Below are 12,634 nucleotides of genomic sequence, written 5' to 3' on the forward strand. Positions count from 1 at the left end.
TTTCCATTGCTGCACAGGGAGCTGGAAATTCATTACTCCATTTGTATTTCATTTTCACTTTGAAGAGGTCTGAGGTCTTCATCATTTGAGACCTTATTCCCTTGGCCTTCATGCCATGGAATATGAATTGCAGTGATCTTTCACCTGATGTATTTCCCCCTATGCTCTACCTGTCCTGTGGATAAAGAGGATTTAAATTGTAAATGCCTGGGATCTTTCGAGCCTCAAGAAAGTAATACTTGTTTGGTGAATATAGGACTGGCTGCAGGGCCTGAGTTAATTCCTGGATTTACCAGTGGTTAGTTCTGGAATTAAAACTCCTTGTGTCCCCTCCACCCCGGCCTACCTGCTGGTGGGGTGAGTTGAGGAGTAGAAAAGGCCTTAAGTCGGTATAAGCACTGCTCAGGGATAACGGAAGCATCCCTATGTTTTCAGCACAAATCCAAATCACAGCCCCATACCAGCCATGTAAAAAATTAACTCTATCCCAGCCAAAACCAGCACTTCCTGGTAATTTCATTCCTCCCTCCCCAAGTCTCTTTTAAGTTTCAATCCAGCAGCAGCTCTTTATTTTCTGTTAAATGTCAGACAATTCATCATTTGCACTTTGCCCATTCCCTCTGAATTTCAGGGTTTTATTGGTATGCAGTCATGTCAGCCTGCGACAATGCACACTGATTACCCAAAACAATGTGCTGCTTGTCACCCTGCCCATTTTTGGTTGCAGGCTCTCAAGAACTGTACAAGAGCTCTTGCTTTCTCCCTCTCCTCCTTGTTATCATGTGCACAATAAAAAGGCCGGGTTCAAATATACACTTGGCAAATAATTATTATCTTTATTATTCAGATCTCCTGGCCCCTGCCCTCGTCCTGCTGAGCTGTGTGAGCACACTTGCTGCAGAAGGTGCCCTCACCCCTGCCTTGCAGATCGCAGGTCTCCAGGAGGGTGGTGATGGGCAGCTTGTTCTGAAAGCAGCTGGATAGAGAGTGCCAAGTGCATCTTTGCAGCAGGGCACGGGGGAAGGCAGGGAAATGAGCTCCTTTGTTTCCCCAGGCGGGGCGATGCTCGGGGCACGGCACACAGAGGCCCCACGATACAGAAGTGCTGCACTTGTGGTCTTGCCATGGCAGGCTCTGCAAGCAAGGTCAGACCCAAACTGCCCAGGTAAAGGAGGCATTTTTTCCCCATCCACGGTCAGAATGAAGTGATGCCAGCAGATCAGTGCATGCATTTGGCCACTGACAAAGCCAAGAGCTGCTTGATGAGCGTGGGGGTTGTTAAAGATTCTCATTAATGTGGCTGTACAGAGCAGAAGTAATCTCAAAAGACCCAGAGAACCAACCTGGAATGCCTGAGAATCAGAATGGTTTGGGTTGGAAGGGACCTTAAAGACCATCTAGCTCCAGCCCTGTGCCATGGACAGGGACACCTTCCACTTGTAAGTCTGAGAGCCTGCTGAAGGCAGCCTGCAGAGGTGGGTGAGAAAACAAGCTCTGCAGACATTTGGAAGTAGCCAGAAAGGGTAATGGTGCTACCAAAGGCAAATACCAGCCCTGCAGGTGGGTGTGGGCAGCTCCATCAGTTCATTGACAGAGCAACGGGCAGGCACACCTCCATTTCTCCAACTTTGGAAACATCCAGGTGAGTAACTGAATGTGAGGGGTTTGATGTGAAGGAGTAAGAACATTCCAGAGCTTTTCCCAGCAGAGGTGGTATAAGGTGTAGCTCTGTAGTCATTATCCACATGCCCCCAGGAACACATGCACCCACACACACACACTGATTTTATTAAGCCATTCCATACAAGTATTTTATATATGTATATATATTTTTTTATTTGGAAAACTTCAGAGTGCTTTTTTTCACACACAGTAAAGTTGGCTTTGCTGAGATTCATTAGTCCCCTTTCCCCCTGTGTGTAAATGGATCTCTCTCAGTTATGCAATGCAAGGGTACACAACCATGAAAAGTGCAGAGGCAGCCAAAAAAAGCATTGTTCTGAACTTGGACGTGTAAAATATTCATATTCAATAATAAAAAAACAGAAAAATCCCTCCCTTAATAAAAAATTCACAGCGTAAAATATGCATTGTCGTTCCCTCCCCAGGGCTGCAGCGGTTCCACACCAACACGTTACATGGGGCTTCACTGCCTTGTTTTACTCAATTAATTCAAAACCAATTCACTTACAGACATTCCAGTATTAGGTGCCTAAATTGATTCTGATTTCTCTAAGGGCAGTGTCTCTATGACTACAGTAAGAGCTGGTAGAAGCTGTGACTGTTCAAAGCATCCATCCTGTAGGTCCTCTTCCTGATGGTGTGTCTGTAGGCCCAGTTGCTATGCTGGGCATGGACACATAGAACAGCTCCGTGCAAGCAGGAGAGCTCTTTTAGCATGATGCTTGGGCCACTTGGTACCCCTAGTTCTTGAATGAGCAAACTGAGCTGAGCATTAACATGGCTGAGCAGCCTCCATAGAAGAGGGAGCACACTTTAGTGTCTGCCCTGCACCCTGCAGAGCAACCTGTGGAGCTTTGCACACAAAGCAGAAGAAAGAATCTCCTCACTGTTTTAGCAAAGGGAAACGGGCAGGTGGAAATGGCCACTGGCTCACCCTGTCCTCCTTTGTATTTTTCAGGACTGTGCAATGGGAATGTGCTGAGCAGCGTGGATCTAGCTGGGAAAGTCATCTGAGCAGAGGATGCTGCTTGCAGGCCCCAGGAAAGGCTGCAGGTTTGCAACCCCCCCACTGGTTTGCAGTCAGCTTGGATTCTGTTTATTGTGAAGGCTCAGCCACATCCTCCCTATCCCAAAGTCCTGAACATCTGCCTTAGTTTGTCTGGCCTTGCAGCCTTTGAGGATTCACTGCTTGGTTTTGCAATGAGTCTCTCACTGAGGACAGGGAAGGGAATTTGATGGTGTCAGAAAATACGACTCTCCCTGCGCTTCTCAAGACATGTTGGATCCCTGGTAATGTCAGAGCTCCAGACTAAGCAAGGAACCACTGGAGAGCCACTTAGCCCTTGTAACGCAGATGAGCTGAGATGATTTGGAAAGATTCAGCTCTTTGAATCCTTCGCTATCCTGACAAATCCAAAGGGAAATACATGCACTGCCAAAGTTGTTTCTGTGGGTCATTCCTGAATTCCTACAGAAAACAGTATTTCTCAGAACAACACAGAAGAGCTGTTAAGCGGTACTGGTGGTCTGGTGACATCCCTACAGTACTGTCTTTCAGCCAAAGTAATATGGATTTCCTAGAAGCACGTGCCCCCAGAGGAAGAAATCATGGACTTTTAAAGTATCCCAGACAACAGTGCAGATGCTGATTTCAGCTTCGCCGTTTTAAATCCTCTGTATTCAGTGGATTGACTTTGAAAGTGGTTTTTTTTAACCGATGGGAGACCTATGAGGGGAGGAATGGATCCCTGCATCCCCAGAGTACCTGGATAACCTCCAGCTTGTCCTCTTGGAGGTTTTGTTTCCAGATCTATCACAGGCAAGTCACCAGGACATGGATTCATCCCATCTAACCGTTCACAGCTAAAGCAAGTAACTTTAAACAAGAGTTAAGATAAACAGTGGAGAGAGAGATTTCACCTACCTACGGGCTGCTGGGCTTCTATCACTCTCCTTTTACTGAAGATTTTTTGGGCCTATGTTCCTAATTTAATTGTCTTCTTTATGCTTATCAGTGAAAGTGAATGTGGGCGTTTATCTTCCTGAGCATCAATTCCAATTCTGTGAAACTTAAATACAAGATTAAAGACATTTTTATTAGGTATTATTTTTGTTATTAGAAAGTCATGTGTGAAGGCTGCAAGAAGTGAACAACCAAAAATGTTCCTAGGATATGTAAAAGCAGAAATAGGTCAAGTCAAAGGTACCAACTTCCAGGTGCTCCACTTTGCCTGATCAGATACTCAGAGATGTTCAGCCACTTCTATTGTCAGTTTATGTTTACCGAGAGGCATCCATACCACGAGTGACTAAATGTGTGAGGATTTTCTTCCAGGAGCCAGAGAAGGGATTAAACACAACAATAATCTGTGAAATTACTTCACATTTTTTCTCCTTGAATGTCCTAAGGAATTCCCCAACTCCCAACCCGTTCCAATTGGCACCACCATGCACTTGAGCTCTAATATCAGTGGAGTTTGTAATGTTTCAACTTTTCTGGTGAGGGATTACATGGAACCGAACCAATTCTTTCCATGGGGGATTACGTAGCCACTTTTGTTTCTAATATTCCAGTCCACGAGTGAGGAACGTTTTCTTGGTTACCTGTTTCTTCTTTAATGATGAGAGTTAGTGTCATTTAGAGTATCTAGGCATAAATCCAGTTCATAAATTTCATTCCTGATCATTTCATCGCTGGTTAAATAGCCTGTCCTAAGTCCAGTCTTTATGTTTTGGCTGAATGTTCCTGGACTACTAATTTAACATAAATGATGTTCCCCATTGTAGTGACTGAAATGCATCTGCATGGTAAATGAGCTAAAAGCTCACCTGAAGAACCATCAGCAGCTTATGAAAATGACTCCTATTTGGGGTAAAATTGCCACTGATTTGCAAGAGTCTGGATCAAATGTATATTCCCAAATGTTGTTTTTTTTTCTGTGCAAGTACCAGAATGTGCTTTGGGGATGTTTTTGGCAGCAGTTTTAGGGCAGGAAAATAGGAAATGAACTGGAAAATGTGAAGACTACAGCAAACAAGAAAATCCTGGAAGGAGCACACGCTGTAGATCCACCCTGGCCATTAATAATATGGAAAGATTTCATTAGGAAGAGAAAAAGGAAGAATGTATAAGGAGGCAGTGTTAGCATCAGCACGCACAGGACGTCCTCACTGCTCAGACTTACAGACAGGGTTTTGCAATGCACTCCTGCCCGCAGAGACAACAGGCATTGTGTCAGAAGCTGCACTTCTGAGGAAGGTGATGAGTCCCAAGCGCTGGGACATGTGGCAAGTGGCTTCTGAGGCAGTTCTGCTGGGGACAGTGTGGAGATGAGGGTGCGCAGGTGAGATGCTTTCAATGCAAACCATAGAATTAAAGAATCCCAGACTGGTTTGGGTTGGAAGGACCCTAGATACCATCCAGTTCCAGCCCCCTGCCACGAGCAGGCTTCTCCTCTTTGCACCAGTGCATGGGGAATAAAGCAGATAAAGTTACATTGCAGGTCCTGTGACCTTCCAGAAAGTCATTTGTTCTGATGGAGAGGCACTGTCTGCCCCAGCCTGAAGGGTGCCTGACAGGGGGAGCAGCCCCCCAAGAGACACTGCTCTATTTAAGGGGGCTGCAAGAGGGCATCACCTTCACAACAGCCCCTTCCACAGCCTCTGCAGTGGTACCCTGTGTAAGGAGCAAGCCCTTTGGAAGCACCGTCTGTGCGGGTGAGTGCTGGGACCTGGGGCCATCACCCTACAGATCCACGGACAGACCGCCGTGCTTGTGTCCTGCTCTGCTGCTGTCTGCTCCCATGGGGCCCAGGGAAATACACAGAGCCCAGCAAATTGTGTTGTAAAAAGGGAAATAAAGTTCTGTCCCCTTTCACCTCTCTGTAGCATGTACCTGCCACCTCATCACTGCCACCTCCCTCCTGTGTGGGGCCCTTCAAAGGTTCCCTGGTAGCCAGAAAGCATCAAGTACATCAAACGCTTCTGTTCACTGTAACCTATAAGCAGTGTGCTGAACTCAGTGAATTTTTGTCTGGGAAATTGTTTTGTTCTTCCCTGTAACACACTCAAGGTGACTGTTCTTTTGTGTCAGTTCTAGGCAAAGTGCACTGCATTGAAACTCCTGCCACAGCAAAACAGAGCAGAGCAATTTCAAGTCCCTGGGTTTGCCAAAAGTTTTTGCACCCTTATGTCACATCCTATACATCAGAGTGTGCTGGGAAAGACTTGGGTTGGGGTTTCTTTCACTGTTCCTGCTCTCTTCTGGAAATAGAAATGTCAGCAGGTCGACTGACATGAGTTATGTTTGATGTGTTTCCACAGAATGCATGAGGAAGTTCAGTCTTTATGAAACATGCAGTTACTGCAAACAGAAGAGTTAAGCAGTGGAAATGTAACGACTATTAAATGTAGACCCTTTGGGATGCTTAACAGCTAATTCACCTGTGAGACAAGATCTGTGTTCACCAGTGCTGCCATAGTTGCATCTTCCAAAGAACTGTAAGCATATGGGGAGGGCTTTGTAGGTGTAACTTGTAATATGATACAAGACAAGCTTTACACATCACTGGGAGTTATTAATGGACCACCTGATATTAATTCATTTTCTGTCTTCAGATTCGGTGAGCTGAGCTGTTTCACTGCATATTCCTGGAACACACAATAGGAATCTACCCGGTTAGTCAGTATCCTTGGAAAACATCCACGGCAGCGATTTCATCTCCTGCCCCTTGAGCACGGGCACATCTGTGAAGGAATTCCCTCTATTGCAAAGGTGTGATCCCTTGTATTTGCTGCGCAGCTCACAAGGAAGCAGAGAGGAGCAGCTGTGTTGTACCACACTCAGTGCTGCCCACCACCACCTGGGTGCCCTGATGCTAGACCCCACCCAGCCCCAGCCCTGATGAGCTAAATTGAATCCTGCTAGTGGCACTCACCTTAATTGGTCAAATCACTGATGCTGTGTAGGCACCTCTGTGCTCCTTCCAGAAGGTTCAGGCTCTGCTCAGAGGAAGGTTTGCCGCATGTGGAGTCTTCTCTGCTGGCTCAGGAGCCAGGAGGTTCCTCACCTTCTTTAAGGTCAGTCTTACGTTCTTCAGCTCTTTTGAGGTAGTGAATTGAAGGTTGGTTCGCAGCTGTAGGAAAGAGAATTAGAGCTGTAGTAGCAAAATGCTGGTTTATACTCTTATTTTGTACTTTTTTATACTCAGATTTTATGCTCTCATTTTCTGTCTCTGCATTGTGTATGTGTTGTGGGTGATGTGCATCAGCAAAGGGCTGGCTGACCTGTGGTTCTAGCAGGTTATCTTTGCAATGCTAGTAGCTTGCTTAGAGTGCCAAAAGAAAGCTCTGCTGCCTCATGAGTTTTAGAGTCTCTACCCTGCTACCCAGAGCCTAGGCTGCAGTGGGATGGGGGGAAGCTACTCTGGTATGAGGAAATAAACTGTTTGCTTCAGCTTAGAAGTGCCACATTTCTTACAGATTTGATCCTGTGTGTCAAGAGAAATCTGTTTGCTGCAGAGGGATAATAAAGCAGCAGATGCAGAGCTCATAGGTAGGAGAAAACCTGCTTCTTTTCTATAAAACCTAAAGAATAGGAAGCTTTAAGCCTGAAATTAGGTGAAAAGTGGAAGTGAATGGAACTTAAGAGCTAAGAAAGTGATTTGGGAAAGCTGAATTACTGTGAGGGCCTCTGTCCTCTGCTCTGATTGACATGCTGTTGTTTCTGGGGTGGAACATGGTGCGTGTTCAGCAATTCTGAGTAAGTGCTTTGGTTGGGAGTTAGGTGACAGTATCTGTTTGAAACATCAAAGGAAAATCAGTAGTGGCTGTTGCCACTGGGTTTAAACCACGACACTAGGCCAACAAGGGAGCACTGTGGGTGTGGAGAAGTGCAGGGGGTGGTGGCAGTGCACCTCCCGAGCTCGCTTTGGTTGCGGTGTTCTGTGTGTGTTGAGATGAGCTGATGGAGGTGTGCCTCCAAATGGGGTGTTCTGAAACTTGTGGCTCCTGAGAGGATGTTGTAGGGTTTTTGTGAGGGGAAGAGAGAGTCCTCGGGGATTTCCAAACTGGGAAAAGCTCCTTGAGACCTTGAGGTTTATCTCCAAATGGAAGAAGCTGAGTAAAGAGAAGCAGTTAGATTGTGATGATAGACCTCACCTGAGTCTATCAAGGAGCTGTTCCCTCCCCTTTCCTCTGTGTAGCTTGTGGGTAGCATGCAGGAGAGAGATGAATAATGTGGTATTGTCTGTGCCACAGAATCTGGGGGTTCTGCTTGGTGCTCCCTGGAGCTGACCTCGTGGTGCCAGAGGGTGAATGGCACCTGAGCCAAGCTCCTGGAGCACAGGGTGAAGGAAAACCGTGGTTAAACTCTGGGTGAGAACTATTGGGAATTGTCCTTCTCCCTCAGAACACACCCATAGTTGAGCTGCACATTCATCTGCTGCTGCTACAGAGAAATGCAGCTGCTTTCTTCCTGCATTTATTGTTTAATTCATTCATGCTGCTTGTTGGAAACCCCACGTTAAAGTCCTTCTGGGGCATGGTTTGCTTTAAAGAAAGCCCTCTGTGGAAAAGACTTTCCTTTAAATTTAGTACAAGAGTGAAGTCCAGCTAGTTTTATTTATAGACCGGGGCATGAGAGACGTTGAGCTTTGGAGCTCGCTCTGTATCTCCACTTCTCCCATAAAAACATGTTTAACATTTTTCTCATCCTTCCAGAATAAAATTCTCTTATTGCCATTCTCTTTATTTCTAAAATGCAGCCCCTAAAGTGACAAAACCGTTGGGTTTCCTTGTTGAGTTGTGAGTTGGAGTCTGCTCTTGGATGATGTATTCTTGGGTTTGGTTGTTTTAATAGATCATGTCTTACATCTCTGTGTTTGTGATAATTTATATGCCTAAAGGTGTCTGATGTTCCAGACCTGTACCACAGGTATGATAAATGTGGGGTGTTACTAATGCAGAAGCATCCAGAATGTCATTGCACAATATGTGCTTGTATGAATTGTGAGAAATGGTGAAATGGTCAAAAATACAACTTCCCAGCAACCTGGGTGAGGGGAAAATAAAGAATCTTGGTGTTAGTTCATGTGTTTAATGGGGGGGGAAATACTGAGCTGTGGCTTGCTTGGGAAGCCAGCAGTGCCCAGGTGGATGACAACACTGGGAACATAAATCTTGGTTTCTATTGGTTATTGTGGTTGGATGCAGAGTTTGGAATGGCTTTAAAGTGATAGTGTTTGCTGGTGAAAGGGAGGATGTGATAAACAGGTCCAGCTGTAGAAATTAAAGAGGTGATTACAATGCAGAAATGCTGCCTTGTGCTGCTGGCAGAGCTCTTGCAAAGCTGAGTGTTTGGCTCAATGAGCAGCAACTCTTAATTACTCTGAGATAAAGCTGAGGTACACTGCTCACTGCTGCTTCTCTTGCACTGTCACTGGGTTTCACTGTTCCAGTCATTCTTTACCCTCATTGTGCCAGCCCAGATTTGGTGGTCAATATACTTAGGAATCAAGTGTTTTCACTGCCAAGATGGTTCATCTAGCTGAGCTTTGTGACAAAGTAAGGCTCAAATTCCCTCCAGTGTCATATCCTTCTGTGATCTTTAATTGATTCTCATCCTGGGTTGCTTAAGAGTGGAGTTAAAAAGCTGTTACTCATAACTTTATAAGAAATACCTTCCCCATGTGAATGAGTGCTGTCTCCTTGTAATGCACCCAAGTGGCTGAAACTGAAAAAGCCTCCTATTCCTCAGGAGGAACACTTGGTAAATGCACGTGCTGCTCTTATTTGAGCCATTTAAAATCACTCTATGGGTGATCTCACTCCATTATTTTTAAACTTCTCGGTTCACTCTATTTAACTTTATACTTCAGAGAAATGGGACTATTTCCGCATCTCATTTATACCAAAGGAACAAAACTGGAGCTGAATGGTAGTCAAGCAACTTGTGATACATGTTTCAGGGCACTGAAAGAATCTGGAGTAAAACTGTAAGAAGGGTTTGAGGGGTGTGGGGAAATGGTTGGCACGGTAGTGAGGTTGTGGCCACTTGCTGAGCAATACACCGGTTTTTCCTAGGCTAAGGGCAGTGTACAGCGGTGCAGAGCTGCTCTGCTGGGACCTCCCTGCGTAACCTGAGATGGTGCAGACTGACAGTGGGAGTGGGAGCCAGGAGGGCTGCATTCTGCTGGGTTCATGGTGGTGCAATGCCCTCGCCTGCTCCGCTGGCTCTCTGCTGCTGTTAACTTGGCAGCTTCGGACAGGATTTGTCCTCCAAACTGGGAGCTCTTTCCAAGCATCCTGTGTAGCTCTGGTATTGCACAGATGGTATAAGTAAATGTAACACCATTTTGCTCCTATAATTCTTTTATCGGTAACTTTGGAACTCAGTTGTTTTTTCAACTTAAGAGAGTAACTAAATACTAACCCTAATGCTTACAGCCAGTGCTGGAGATGGTTGGTTTCTGAATGTCTTTATCATTTTGGTAATGCTGAAATCACATAGGCTGTGTCCACGGAGTGAGAGGTACATGCCGAACTGCAGAGTTGGTGTGGGAGCGGGGAGCTGGGACAGCTTGCTTGGGGAGTTGCCCCATGCTGTTTTTTCATTGTGAAGGTAGGGAAGAAACTCCCTATGGAAGCTAGGAAGCGTATTTCTCTAGGAAAACTATTTTTAGGTATGGAGTAAACACTGTTACCCAGCAAGACTTGTGTTTGACCCGGGTACCATTGTTCCTGTTTTTAATGCTGTACCAATTGTAAAAGCCTTTCTCTTACACAGGATGTGTATCAGTACTTTGATATTTTGACTGGGAAGAGTCTGTTTGGTGCTTTCCAAAACGTAGCATTCCCTCACTGGAGGCTCTGCTCTTTGCTCTGTATTAACACAAGTCTTCACAGGAATAAACCCAATGGAACATGAGTCACTGTGGGAGCAAGCACACGGGCAAGGTGGGCTCCTGCCTTATAAATGGTACAATTGTAGACACAGAAGTGCAGAGGCTGCACTGGTTGGAAAGCTAGCTGGAAAATAGCAGTCGTAAGGTAGACAGACACTTATATTCATAGAAACCATTGGATATTTGTATATATTTGCATTTCATTTTCTAACCACCTTTTTTAAATGGAGGTTGGTTTTTAGCTACTTATCAATTAGTTTATCACTGGCTATGGCAAAACTGAACCTCCCATGGGGTTGCCATAAGCTCTCCTGTAGCCAGTTTGTGAGCTAAAAACCTCCTAGTGAAGTTGAAAAGCCTAATGATCTTGCTCCTAGATGTTGGATGTGCTCTTTGTGCCTTAATGGAAGTGTGGGAGGGTCCATCTGACACTTCGGGTCTCTGAGTGTAAAGACCACAGCTCTGGCTGTGTTGGTGCTCATCTTTCCATTACTCCCTTTGCTGTATCCTGATACTGCAACCCAAATCTAAGTAGTTTGTTCTTCCACCTGTAAAATAAACCACTGCTGTTGTGTGAATGTGTGATAGGAAAAAGATCTACTGTCAGTCACTTAAACATGCTGCTTTCTCCTCTGAAGTGAGTAGTGTCCCTCTGTAGTGTGAGAAGAGCTGGTTAAGAAACATGTCAGTGGCTTCAAGAGTTTTCACTTCCTCCTTGGAAATGAAACTAAAACCTTGTGAAGTTTAACACTAGAAATCTATGTGAAGGAGAAACAAGAATTAGCAGCAGGATGAGCAGGGGCATCTCTTACATGTCAAAAGCTTTCTACTTCTTCCCTGTGCCCTCACCACTAAGCACAATCTTGTGTGAATCTTGTGTGACTCAGGATGAATGAGTGCTTGTAACTGATGGGATGTTGAGGGGGCAATATTGGTGTTTCCCAGTGGTGAAAAGCATTTTCAAAACCTCCCACCCATCTCTAACCCTTAACACTGAAGAGAGAATTACCTGGGCAGCAATAAATGCAATGGGGGGAACAGGATGATCCAAATTCATGCCTGCTGCAGCTCTTGTCAGCTCAGTGAGTTTTACTCGAGGAATGAGGTTGACTCATTCTTCCTGGATACCATCCACCTCTTATGGAAGTGGATGGAATTCTTTTTGTTGTGTTTTAACACATGTTCTCACAGTTACTGTCTGCAGTAAGTCCTCATTAATTTGTAAATCAATGTCAACTCTTGGTTCCTGATGGCTTAAATAATTCTGGGCTGGTGCTGGTGGCGTTCCCTGGTGTGGGATCTGTGCAGGTGACACCAGTGCCTTGGTGGGTGCTGTTAGATGCTTCCCCATGTCTGGTTATGATTCCCAAACCCCGGCACAGGCTCTTTGTGCTCTAGCTGTGTGTGTGATTCCACGGGTGGTTTGTGCTGGTTCTTAGTGGGCAAAAGCTTGGGCAGGAGAAGCTGCTTGTGGTGGGGGCACATCTGGGGCAGACTGGGGGACCCCCAGACCTCCCAACCACGGGTCTGCCCCCCCCCCCCCCCCCGAGCCGTGCTTTTTAAGGGTGTTTTTGTTTTAAAGCTGCTTTGTATTAAGTGAAGAAGACATGTTCCTGTCCCATCGGGTCCCTGTTTGCTCCATTATGCACCTTTATAAAAGGAGGCAATCGTAACCGAGTTGCCACTGGCTTCTTGCAGTTTATCGTGTTCCCAAAGGAGTTTTACATCCTCAGCTCATTGGATCATCTTCTTTTCATCTTGAAAAGGAAAATGCGGGGGGGGGGGGGGGAGGCATTGAAGGCAGAGATGCTGCTGCTTTGAAACAGCTTGAAAACCCCAGCAAGAGTCGTAGTCTGTGTTTGTTTAATGCTGGCAGAGATGCCTCCAGCCATGCCCTGTGTTAAAGCGTTGCTGCTTTAATTCATCCTGCTGTAGATGAATTCTCACTGAGCGTGTTTTCAGGTGTATTTGTAACAGAGAAATGTTCCCGAAGTTGGTGCTTAAAGGAGCATTTGGAAAAGGGTTTGATTCTTTATTTATGCTGTTTG

The 12,634-nt window shown here is 45.6% G+C and overlaps 1 protein-coding gene across 2 annotated transcripts in view; it reads left to right on the forward strand.

Annotated features, from left to right (window-relative positions):
* Nucleotides 1-6,625: 6,625 nt before the first annotated feature.
* PRDM16 (PR/SET domain 16) overlaps nt 6,626-12,634 on the forward strand; it is a 270,501-nt gene continuing 264,492 nt past the window's right edge. The window contains exons 1-2 of one of the 2 annotated variants that reach the window (XM_057418033.1): nt 6,626-6,762; nt 7,165-7,237. The gene's annotated coding sequence lies outside the window, so the exon portion shown is untranslated. The remainder of the gene's footprint in view (nt 6,763-7,164; nt 7,238-12,634) is intronic. The other variant, XM_057418026.1, reaches the window with a different exon arrangement.

Source organism: Pezoporus wallicus, unplaced genomic scaffold (assembly GCF_028554395.1).
Source record: "Pezoporus wallicus isolate ANWC-B61680 ecotype Strahan unplaced genomic scaffold, APGP_CSIRO_Pwel_v1 contig_13766, whole genome shotgun sequence".
Lineage (NCBI taxonomy): Eukaryota > Metazoa > Chordata > Aves > Psittaciformes > Psittacidae > Pezoporus > Pezoporus wallicus.